At 38.0% G+C, this 13,089-nt stretch overlaps 1 long non-coding RNA gene across 1 annotated transcript in view; it reads left to right on the forward strand.

Annotated features, from left to right (window-relative positions):
- Positions 1–7,104: 7,104 nt before the first annotated feature.
- LOC121033054 (uncharacterized) overlaps positions 7,105–13,089 on the forward strand; it is a 32,804-nt gene continuing 26,819 nt past the window's right edge. Inside the window, exon 1 of the long non-coding RNA XR_005791672.1 lies at positions 7,105–7,319. This is a non-coding gene — a long non-coding RNA (uncharacterized LOC121033054). The remainder of the gene's footprint in view (positions 7,320–13,089) is intronic.

Below are 13,089 nucleotides of genomic sequence, written 5' to 3' on the forward strand. Positions count from 1 at the left end.
AAGAAAGAAAAATAAATTGAAGTAAAACTGAAATAAGTTTCCCCAAGAGATACTCAATATTTTAAAATTTATTACATTTTAGGGGCACCTGGGTGGCTCAGTCGGTTTGGTGTCTGACTCTTGATTTCAGCTCACCTCATGATCTCATGGTTTATGGAGTTGGGCCCCACGGGGATCTCTGTGATGACAGTGCAGAGCGTGTTCTTTCTATCCCTTTCTCTCTGCCCCTCCCCTGCTCATGCATGCGTGCACACGTGATCTCTCTATCAAAATAAATAAACTAATTTTTAAAAATGAAGAATAATTTATTACACTTTAATATTTAAAGGATTTATAAAAAGTTACATTTCCTGATGCATAGGGGCACTTGTACCCCAATGTTTATAGCAGCACTCTCAACAATAGCCAAATTGTGGAAAGAGCCTAAATGTCCATCAACTGATGAATGGATAAAGAAATTGTGGTTTATATACACAATGGAATACTACGTGGCAATGAGAAAAAATGAAATATGGCCTTTTGTAGCAACGTGGATGGAACTGGAGAGTGTGATGCTAAGTGAAATAAGCCAAACAGAAAAAGACAGATACCATATGGTTTCACTCTTATGTGGATCCTGAGAAACTTAACAGGAACCCATGGGGGAGGGGAAGGAAAAAAAAAAAAAAAGAGGTTAGAGTGGGAGAGAGCCAAAGCATAAGAGACTGTTAAAAACTGAGAACAAACTGAGGGTTGATGGGGGTGGGAGGGAGGGGAGGGTGGGTGATGGGTATTGAGGAGGGCACCTTTTGGGCTGAGCACTGGGTGTTGTATGGAAACCACTTTGACAATAAATTTCATATATTGAAAAAAAAAGTTACATTTCTACTTTAAATACTATCTATTTTCATTTCGGTTGGAAACCATAATTCCCATAATTCTGGATTTAAATTGATTCACTATTTACTGAAGTTTTTTTTTTTAATGTTTATTTATTTATTTATTTTTGAGAGAGAGAGAGAGAGAGAGAGAGAGACAAAGAGACAAAGAGCATGAGTGGGGGAGGGACAGAAAGAGAGACACACAGAATACAAAGCAGGCTTGAACCCATGAACTGTGAGATCATGACCTGAGCTGAAGTCCGATGCTTAACTGACTGAGCCACCCAGGCGCCCCTTTACTGCCGTGTATTTTTACCATGTTTTCTCCATATCTGAGTTTTTATTATGTTTCATCTCATGTCTGCCTGGTATTCATTCTACTCAGGAATGGTTTGGTCTTTAAGTTGTTAACAAACTTGCCAACTAGATGGATATGTCTGTTGCCTTTCGTTTGAGAACACTATTGGATCACTCTCTTGAAACTTTGTAGATATTGTTCACTGTCTTCAGGAATTGAATGTTGCTTTGGAGACACCTGTAGCCAATACCATTTTTACCTCTTGTACACGATTTGCCTTTCTTGTCACGTGCTCATATTTATTTTCCGGATTGTCAAAGTACAGCAACTTTGACAAGATGTGTCAGAGGATTCTGTCTGCATTTTTAAAAGAATGTGCCCCTTTGATTTGTACTACTACTATTCCTTATGTGACTTTCGTCTTTATAATGGGTAAATTTTCTCTTATGTTTTCTCTGTTGTGTCAGCTCATTTTTTTTCTCCAACCACTATCATACAGTTTTTTCTTTGAATCCTATATCTACCCTTTGAGATGGATCTTTTCAGGAGTTATCAGAATGTTCCCAATTTCTTTGAGACCTAACAAGGTAAATGCTGTTGTGATATGAGCGTAGCTGCTGCAGTAGTTGGTAGGTTTGAGATGGTAAAACTTCCCTGTTTTACCGGAGATGAAGAGTTTTTCTCTTCTATTTTTTCTTTTTCATTGTTCACAGTGGGTTTTAGGAAAGGGGAATGGAATTTGAACAATGCCGTTGCTCATCCATCTTTGGCCTAAAAGCTTACAACAGAAGTTTAAATTCAAAATTTTATGCCACTTCATTGCTATGAAGCCCTTCCATCGTTGGAGGGCTTCCTTTTCCCAGGAATAAGCAAATTCTTAGAACAATCTAGATTGCAGGAACTAAGACACAGGATTATTTTTCCAGTTCTTCTAAACACCTTCACTCCAGACAAGTGGAGGGTAGAGTCGCTTGCTCCCTAATACCGAAAGTATGACTGCAGGATAAGACTCCATAGCTATTGTTAGAAAGGTGGGTGTTTTGTTTTGTTTTGGGGTTTTTTTGCCCACAAAGAATTGAAACATGGAGTGTTAGAGTCAGTAGCTTGACTGTATTTGAAAGACTGGGCTGGTTTGGGCCACTTTGCCCCTTGGATAACTTTTTACTGTACAGAGGGTCGAGATAGGAGTATATCACTTCGGACGTTCTCTTCCTGTTTGAAGGGAAAACAGTAGCCAAACACCTTGCCAGAGCTTTTACCACCCATAGAATAAAGTCTAGCTGGAAATACTGACCAGCTTACAAGGAAAGCTCTCCTTTTATTTTTCCAATTGGTCAGGGTCTTCCTCAAGAATTGAATTCTTTATATTTCTCCATTCTGTGTTTCTTCTTTTTCATGCAGTATCACGAAACGAAGTTGCCACACATCTTCTCTCTGCCGTCAGTCAGAAATAGTTTCTTGACCAAATGTACCACCGGTATGAATCCCACCCCTCTATTTTTGGCAAGCATCTATATTTGTACTGAACTTATATAAGATAGATTTTGTTTGACAATCAAAGCCCAAGAGGCATATTCATCAGGTGATTTATCAGTATAAGACATGCTACTAATCATTATGTCTTAGTAGCAGTGCCAATGGCTTACAGTTTTACTCTCATTCACCATATTTCCTTCCGTCTCCTACACTATCAACAACAGTACATAACTCTTAATTTATCCCCGCATGCAGTCAGCTCTGAGATAAAAAAAATAAAAAGAAATAGTAGTCCCCTAGATAAATAAGCACTTTAGATTTAAAGACAAAAGCAAAGTATGACTTATTTAAAGTGTAAGAAGATGAGAAAGTTTGGAAAATAGTTATTCCAGAAGACATTGAAATAAAAATCCACAAAACTTTTGATGTGTCAAATCTCTCTCTAGCAATAAATACTACAGAAACTTGCACAAGTAAGTATATATAAATAAAGGTATTAATTGCAATTTATTTTGGTGGCAAGTGGAAATAACAAATACCTATCCATTTGGGAATGATTATAAACTACGATATATTCTAAAGAAAGGGCATAGCTATTAAATAGTATGAAATAGATCTCCATGTAGGAAAGTGACAAATATCCATGAGGCAGTGTTGATTTTTTTTTAAAGCAAGTTGCAAACAGTAAGTAGAAACATAATCTCATTTTTTATAATTCATGCTTCATACTCAGGAAGGTGTCTATGGTTTTAAATTATTCAAGAAGGATGAAGATGTTTTATAAATGTAAAAGATTCTTAAAATTCATTGTGGGTTTAATGGTTTGAGCATTTCTTCAACTGCCAATGTACATGCACAGATTCTGAAGGTTACTCTAATGGTGGTTATCCTAGGGAAGTGGGAGATTGGGGAAGAGAGATAGGAGACGTGATTTTTACTTTTAAAACTCTAGTCATCAAATGCATGTAATTAATAAGGAATACTATGTAAAAAGCAATCATCTCCGAGCAGAGCTACGCTACTTCCTCCATTGATGACCCATTCATCAATCTCTTCCAACATCACATCTAACTTACAAAAACATGTAAGACAAATACATAGTATGATGTAGGATAGATGTTAGTAAAATGCAGTTCAGCTTCCCAAATTAGACGTATGAGTTTGGCGAATTATAGAAGAAACATTGTATTTGAATTCTTTGTAGTTACCTTCCACATGGTCGATAGAGATAAGTCGGACATGTGAGATAACTATATTAATGGTAGAAATGACTTAGCTTTTGTTTGGTCCCAGAAGAGGTGATGTTATCCATATCAGTTAGAGTCTATCAACATGGTTTAATGACGCTGCATTAAACCATTTCCATAAAGAGCAGCTGTTTCTTCCAATCTGTCTCTCCCTTGTTGTCCCTAAATATGTGTTCATACACTCATTGGTCTTTGTGTTTTGATATCATATAAGGTGGACAAAGGTGTTGCATAAATATGAAAGATTATTTTCAAAGGTGGTTTTTAAGGCTTACTATTTTAAACATGATTTAAACTGTAGATGCTTAGAGTTTTCAGTGGCTTAATGCAATAAAACCCACCTGTTATTTTTGGCTGCTTTATTTAGACCATCTGCTTCACAAAGAATGAAAAGCTCAACTGTGGATGGAGAATTGTCTACTCCTCATGTGTCAATAATTTATTTATTCTCTCTATCCAAGCCTTCAGGTCATTGCAATAGTGTTTATTCATTTTCTAACACAATGGAAGCCAATATTTGGTGTTTGGCTCTATTAAAAATCATCACAGGAAATTGTATTTTTTGTTAATTCATAGTTTCATATTTTCCCCTATGTTAAAATCGCTTGCTGGTGTCCTTTATTTTAAAGACCCTGAGTCTCTCTTCCTTCTGTGGCAGGTAGAATATCTGCTGAAGAGATATTTTTGGTGATGGTGAATGAATAATATATCATTCACAGTTCAGGTAGCTATGTGAGCATAGTCTTCCTCCTAAATCATGAAGTCATGTCAACTACAGACAAGAATTATAAAAGTCAGGCATTTGGTCACCAACTGCTTCCATTTGAATGGAATGGTTTTATAGTCCTCATCCTCAGTTTATTGCAACATAGACCACTGGAGGTTACTTTGACTTTTCTCCTTCATTTGATTATTATGCCTTTATTCTCTCTAAAGTTCACCGCCACATCTTTGACCATCTCTAATAATAATAATAATAATAATAATAATAATAGAAATGGCAACAACAATAACAGCTCGTATTTATTGAGAGTTTGTGAGTTTTTTTTAAGTTTATGTATTTATTTTGAGAGAGAGCGAGAGAGCAGGGTAGGGACAGAGAGAGAGGAAGAGAAAGAATACAAACAGGCTTTGCGCTGTCAGCACAGAGCTCAAGGCAAGGCTCAGTCTCACAAACCATGAGATCATGACCTGAGCCAAAATCAAGAGTTTGGACACTTATCTGACTGGGCCACCCAGATACCTCCAGTGGTTACTAGGTTCTAAATGCTATACTAAGCACACTTCAAATCTACTACTCATCTTTATTCAGCTCCTCTTTTTTCTCATTTTAGGCTTTCTCCAAAACTTACTCAAGGTTTTTTTTTCCTTCTGCTTACTCAGTTATTTCCTCAATGAGAACACTTCCCATATGGTTCAAAATACCACCTCTTTGTGGGCGGTGTCTAACTGCATCTCCAGCCTGTCTTAGTTCATTCTGGCAGCGATAATAAAATAGCATAAACTAGATGGCTTATAAATAACAAATTTATTTCTCATAGTTCTGGAGCTGGAAAGTCCAAGATCATGGTGCAGGAGAGGACCTGCCTTCTCCTTGATGGCCATCTAACCTCACATGGCAAAATGGGTGAGGGAGGTCTCATTTGGACTTTTTATGAGGTCACTAACTCCATTTGTGAGGATTCGGCTCTCATGAGCTTATCCTCTATCAAAGGCCTCAACTCAAAAGTACCATCACATTAGGGATTAGAATTTCAACATTTGAGTTTGGGGAGAATACAAACATTCAGACCCTATTATAGCCACAAAACTTAAATCTACCTTCCAGTTTCCAGCTGCCTCTAGGATATTTTAGGGTTAATTAAGTGGAACAAGGAGCAAATATCTCTTGAATGCCGACTAATTGCCTGGTACTTAGTCAATGTTTTACATGTTATTTTGTTTAAGCCTCCACATAAACAATTTAATCTCATTTTAGATTTGGGGAAAGTTAGGAACAAGTAGTTTAATAATTTTCCTGAGATGACACTGTTGATAGGAAGCAAAATGGAATAAAAACTCAAGTGCAATTCTAAAACCTATAACTTTATAGTAATTTATGTGGTAAGTTTAGGCTGTAATACTTTCTCCATATCATTGACTGGCATTTGAGATTATCACCCACGTATCACCAAAGTTTCCTTTCAGTGTTTCTCTGTTTATCTCCTACTCACCTCCCTGCCATGACTCTCACTCAAGTCCTCAGTACCTCAACTTGAGATCACTCTGGTTATCTCCCTCCCCACTTTTCATTTCCAACTCATGCTGCACATAACTACCCAATTTATTTTCCTGTGGCCCTGCTCTCCTACTGTCATTTCTTGGCAAAAGAATCTATCACCTCACCCATGATCTATCTGTCAAGGTCAAATGATAGATTCCGAGTTTTCCTTCAACTTCCTCTAAACTACATTCCAAGATGATCCTTATTTATTAATTCATTTCACTCACAACAGTCAGTTCACTGGGCTCTTCACTAGCGTTGCTCTTTGTCATTCCTTTTCTACTTCCAGAAATCTTTCCTCCTCTTCTTAGCCAATGTGATCTTACCCTGGGTCAAAGTTCCCAACAAAGTTCTTTTTTTTCCAGGGAAGCCATCTTGTCTGCCTACAGCCCACTAACGTCTTTTCTTCTCACAGTTCCTGCAGTTTTTCAGTGTGCTTCCCACCTTTATCTAGTGCCTCTTATTTGAGCCTCCAATATTAGACAGTAAACTGATGAGGATGGGGGCCCTCTGTTCTACATTTTGGAACTTGGCATATGAAGTTGGCACATTGTATGTGTGTAATTCCTTCTTTTAGGTTAGTTGACTGCCATAAACTGTGTAGTTTGAAGTGACAATCATTCTGTCACATAAAGCTTGTACCTTCCTGATAACCTTTATCACAGTCTGTTTTTCCTACAGATGTTTGGAATTTCCCACCTTTGATATTATATATGTCTAATAGGAAACAACAAACAATATTTGTTCAGCTCTTACATATGTTTCCTATCTGATACCATCTCTCATGCAAAAAAGATAATGATACTTACATGCTGCCATCCTTTAGAACCTATCTATGGTAACTTTTACAATGCAATGTCTATCATTTAAAGGGAGATAATAAGATGATATAAACCATACTATGTCACCAGGTTTCTTATCAATAGTCATGATTCTCTCTTCTTTCCAAAGGCGTGCTTACGAAGTATTAGATGAAAAATTTGAAAAGTCCCGTCTGTCCTTGGAATGTAATCTCTTATGAAGCAGCCTGGAAAAATGCTAAAGAGCAAAAGAGTACGTTTTATTCTGAGTTCTTTTGAGGCTGAAGCCGACATTTGAACTATCTCCAAGATTGTGATCTCTGCAGAGATATTTATTGCACCTTGATGAAGATGAATGGTGTGACAATAAATAAGGTAAGTGGCTGGGAATTCAAAGCTCAGATATCCTGGTGACTCTTGAGATACAAGCCAGGTACCTCAACTTTCTGTAATATGAGAACAAAGGACAGTACCTCTGATGAGAGTTAGCTTCTTAGCAAGGGAATACATTGTGTTCAGAAAGCACTGGTTTACCTTTTCAGTATTTTAAAATACATTGGCATCATTAGTGCAGGGCCATTTAAAGGTCTATAGAATTCCAATAGAAAAACCAATGATCAGTATAGTGTAACACTAAGGTCACACACACACACACACACACACACACACACAAAATGGTCAGCTAATTCCTAGTGATTTACTATGTGATTTCCAATGGGGCATCTACTGAAGGAGTGATTAAGTAGAATTCAAAACTGTCAACAACTCCTCTGCTTTGTTTGTACATTAAAAATAAATCTATATTTTTGGTATGGATATAATCTAAATTGCATGATTATGTGGAAATGATAATACAAATTATATCCCTGAATAGAAAATGTTACCAATTTTGGTATTTTATCTTGTTTAATCCACTGACCAATTCTGTGATGGTAGTATTTGTATCCTAACTTCACAGATGAGTATATTAAACCTTAGATTAAATAACTCGCCAAAGGTCAAAGTTAGTAAGAAGTAGAGGTAGGATTCAAGTAAGTCTGAAAGTGAATTCACTTTCCTCACTCTCTTATTCAGGATTTTGAGAAATCCGGGAGTAAATAAATACATTTCACATTGTTTAGAACAAGCTCCGCCATAGTTATTTGACCAGTAAACATGTTTTCAATGGGAAACTTTCTAAAACCCAAGACACTAATGTTCTACAGCATATACTTTGGGGAATCCTGCACTAGGAAGATGAGGAGTTTGGCAGGGAGATCAGATCTCACACAAGTGAAAAGAGCTGCCCAGGTAGCTGGTTATAATCCAATGTATGGCCAGAGTGCATGCATTGGTGCTATGGATTCAAAAGAGGGGCAAATCCCTCTTGGCTTCGAAAATCAGAGATGCACATGGCCATCTGTCTCAAAACCCTGAAGGAATGATCAACATGCTGACAAATCAGTTGTTGGTCTCACTCAGGATTCTGATCAAATCAAGCAAGAGAAATCATGGAGGACCCCTTGCTTCTCCAAGGTTGTTCTAGATCTAAAGAAGATTCTCCCATTAATTCTCTCAACACTAAGTATTTGCAAAAGTAGGCAATGGCCCTGTACCTCCACTAGCTTGAAACCACTGCTCTGAATAATCTCTCCTGAATAAACCACACCACCCAGTTGGAATCTGCTTATTTCTACTGAAGCCTGTGAATCTGAAGAGGCCAAGAGGTTTCCATGCAGACAATTTGATGCAGTCATTTAGATGAAACAGTTGTTTTTGTTTGGCCTTAAAAATTAGCTCTTGGACTTTAAGCTTTTTAGGATGAAAAATGAGAGTTTCTCCTCCCCTTTTTGACCCCATCCTTATTCTTACCTATGTGTATGTGGAGTAAGAAGTGGGAAGAAGGTTGGAGATTAGATAAGGTTTGATTTCAAATATTATTGCTGCTTTAAAATAATTACTTTGTATTTTGATGCAGCTACATGACAAATATCCTTCAAGTCAAAATTCTCTTGAGGAAAAAGGTGAGCCAAAAAAATACGACCTCTTTTGAGACGATGACTATGTCTTATTTATTTTGTGTTCCAAGGATCTAGTACAGTATTTCACATTAAATAAGATCAATGAGGAAAATCGCCACCACACTCAGTCCAATCAAACCCTAGCTATGAAACCTAACCATGGCTAAAGACTATGAAAAGGGGAAAGAGAAGCTTCCAGTCCCCGCTGTATCCCTCTGACTGTACTGTCCCCTTCGTGCACTCCTCACTCTTTGTGCTGTCAACAATCTCCTGGACTCTGGGGGCGCCATTTCTTCCAGTGCATCTTTTTTTGTAGCAAAATTGAAAAGAGGTTGGATAGTTAAAGAAGACTTTTACTTAAAGTCTTATTGATAAGAATGTGGGAAGAAACCCAAAGATAAATATATAACTAGATAGAAAATATTCATTTTTATCTTGGGAACACCTGCAGAGATTCCTTTTGCCTATGTTCTTAACCTGCATTCATCTTCCCTTACCATGACAAGTTAAAAACCTCAATTCTAGATTCCTTATGACCCCAAAAAAAAAAAAAAGAAAAGAAATTAAAGTTTTTCTTCTCAACAAGAGCTGCTTTAACACATTTTTTTACAGCAGTGGGTAATACCATTTCATTGCTCAAAGACCCTAAAGAGTATGCTGTAAATATGCTCAATACAGGGAGTTGGCTGAGTCATAAATACCCTTCGGTTAGACCACAAAAACTTAGCTGAAGACAATGCATTTGACCTGGAGTTCAGTTTCTCAGGAATGTTGGCTCCTGGCCTGCCTGTAGCAAATGTGTCCACCTGAGCATTTCTACCTCACTGCAATATTCTGTCACCACTCCTCAAAGTAGCTCACTACTGTGGGGTTAGCAGATTCTGAATTTGAGGATGTTTCAACAACATGTATGATTCTCTAGGGGTTGTTTGTAAAGCTGATTTAGCAGGAGGTGTCAATCAACAATTTATGGGAAGATTTTTCTGTCTCCTATACCTGATCATTCAAAAGAAATACTTTGCTTTGGGGTTATAGTTCCCATAAATCTAGTGTACAAGAATATTGTACTTTTACAAGGGGCCATGTAGTAAATAATAGCTAGGAATATTTCAATTAACTCTTCTATACTATTCATTCTTTCTCATGTTAAAAAGAATGTTTTTAAATAATTCTAGCCCTTCAATCTATGAGTTCAATTTTTTATAAAAAATAACTTTGTAAAAATGTATACATACAATGAGGATTTTTTCTGTAATATATTTTACATATATACAATTATATAAAGAGTTAAAATATACCATAAGTTCCTTTTTGGAATACTGATTAGGTGTGCTATATTTAATTACAAATAGATCTTTAATGTTCAAAAATATCTTTTTGTAAGCTTTGAGAAGGATTTGAGGGAACAAAGGGATTCAGCTTCTTGGGTGAAGAAGTGAGACTCTTTCATGGAGGAGGCTCATTGACAGAAGGTAGAAAATTGTTCAGTAATTCTGCCAAGGTCAGTGTCAGCTTCAGTTACTGGCTACATATTTTACAGTAAACACTGCTGAAATCACAGTTGCTCGTGATGGTTAAATTATCCCCTCTCCTGGTTCACTTGGTAGAGATAACATGAGAGAAGGTTATGTGTGTCCTCTGATTCATTTTCATTTGCTCTCTCTCATGCACTTTATTTATTTCCTCTTCGGGTTTTATTGGAAAACTGAGTCTGTTGAAAGTGTATTTGTGAGCTACAATGAAGTCCCAAACTCCATCTAGCTCCCGCCTCATTCAGGTTTCTCTCACTCACCCAACTTTTGGGTAGGGATGTTCCTTCCTGGGATATACCTCTGGGCCAATTCTCTCACCATTTGTTTTATATTTTTTCATTTAGCCTGCATGTAACACAAACAGCTTTTTGGTGGGTGCAGATGTTCTCAGGCTTTCATAGGTCCGTTATCTGATCCTGAGCAATCCTGGAGGACTCGATGAGCCTTGCCAGGCCATTTCTCTTTCCAGGATCCAGTTCCCTGAGGCTTGAGAGGCGAGGAAGTCTTCCCTGTTTATATAAGCATCCCACACTGAAGAGTTATAAATCAAGTGTTTCTTTACAGGTTACTTTTGATTCCCTGGTGAAAGTCAAGGGTCACAGTGCTCCTGGTGGGTCAGGGAAGAGGGGGGGCTGATTGCTGAACGGCAGGTTGATTCATGTGATGGGACAAGTAATTGCTAGAGAAAGGGAGTGGGTATTGGCTATGCCTCTCTCCTCCTTGGTAATTCCTAAGAACTATGTGTGTCCCAAGCTACTTAGTATCTGGCCAGGTCGTATTTCAGTGATGGCTAATCACCAACCTATTTTGAAGACTTCTGTATTCTTTAATCACTGGCTTAGCAGGCAGCTCTTTTACTGGTTTTCTCTGGTTTTCTAATCTCTCCTCTGAGTCAGGTATCTGGGCATATTTTTGCAGAGACTACAGGTCCCTGCAGTAACAGAGTCTGGCCCTTCACACTCATCTCCTTTCTTTTTTGCTCCTTTGTTTAGTTAAAAAATCTTCATTTCTCTCTATGGATTCTTGATCTCCAAGACATTGCTTTCAGTGGCGATCTAGGGTAATAATGAGGTCCCTCTACTACCATGTCAGTAGTTCTAGGACACTGTAGCTCACCACTAGGGATTCTGTTTGTAGGCTGATCCCTACCAGGTAAGATCATTGTGGTCTCTCTATATATGGTTAACACTCCACCCTGACCACTGATGCTTTTTTTGTGTTAGCCTATGGAAGGGCATTTTCTCAGCTTGAAAATGTCACAACGGCCACTAGAGTGGTGGTTGATAAAAATGTGGCTCCAATAACTATGGGTACAAGTTCAAGTCAAATGCCTGATTAGAATATAGGAAGCTTGGCTTGTCTATGAACAGCTTAACATTCATTTTGCAGCTGCATTACTACTGCACTCTTTTAGTTTTCCATCACCCATTAAATATTACTTTGCCTATGTGGATCACAGAAGGATCAATATCTTATGAAAAGATTAACAAAGGGAAAAATACAAATTCTTTGTATATATAGATCACAGAAAGATTGACATTTTGTGTGGAGAATACCAAAGAAAACACATACAGCAGGGAGTTTTTCATCACATACGTATAGAAAAAGAGAAAGTGATCAATAAGGCTATGTAGTTACTGACCTGTGAACACTTGGCTAAAGAGAATGCTCCTCTGATAAATCCAGAAAAAGAGCCAAATGCCACAAATAAGAGAACGAACAAAACAACCTATCTAGTTTTATCTGTGTATCTGAGGAGCTCAGAGGTGAGTGGGGACCGTAGATGTCCTAGCAGCCTGCCCTCCCTGTGATGTCTGCCTACCTGTTCATGCTTTCAGTCAGTCCTCCTGGCAATAGAGAATCAGTCTGCAGCTCCAGGATCCCCAGCTATTTTACAAACAGCTGAGAAGTGCTGCCACCATCAGGAATAGTGAAAATTCAGCCGTGGGTTGGGGGGATGGGGGATTCCAAGTAGTGGCCGTGACCTCGAGCTCATTATAGTGGGCAGTTCTTCTGGCCAACCTCACGAGTTCTCTTTCTCTCTCAGAGAGGGTTACAAAAGCTTTGTTCCCTGGTAACCAGAGTATTTCTCCTCCGCCACGTCTCCACTAAAACCTATTTTCATCATACAGCTCAGGATTGTCTTGAACTTGGTGGAGTACATGAGAAGTGTATAAAATGTTACCTGCTTACGTTCTATAATGGACTCAATATAAATGAAAAGATATTTTTACCTAGAAGGAACTTACAATCTATTCAGTTGTCATTTTTGTCCAAAATTCAGTTTATTTTAGCTATTGTCCCTTGGAGTTATTAGTGATTGACTCTTCTGTGTGTTTGCATTTTTGTCATAGTGGGAGGGGTTTGTTTCAGAAGCTTGATGAGTCTTGCCGGTGCTGCTGGGTGCTGCTGACTAGGAGGTGGGATTTGGAAATGCACAAAATGACTACGTTCTGAGGTGGCCCTGGGCAGAACAAAAAACTTGTAGCCCAAAATCAATCCTTGAAGGTTTTCTAAAGGCAGTAAGTTCTGAATAAGGTTTTAGAAAAAGATAATTTATGCTCTTGCTTTAAGGCACAGCCCACTACAATGTGCAGGAGACCAATTCAGACA

Source organism: Herpailurus yagouaroundi, unplaced genomic scaffold, assembly GCF_014898765.1.
Source record: "Herpailurus yagouaroundi ecotype Mexico unplaced genomic scaffold, PumYag 142, whole genome shotgun sequence".
In the NCBI taxonomy this organism is placed as follows: Eukaryota; Metazoa; Chordata; class Mammalia; order Carnivora; family Felidae; genus Herpailurus; species Herpailurus yagouaroundi.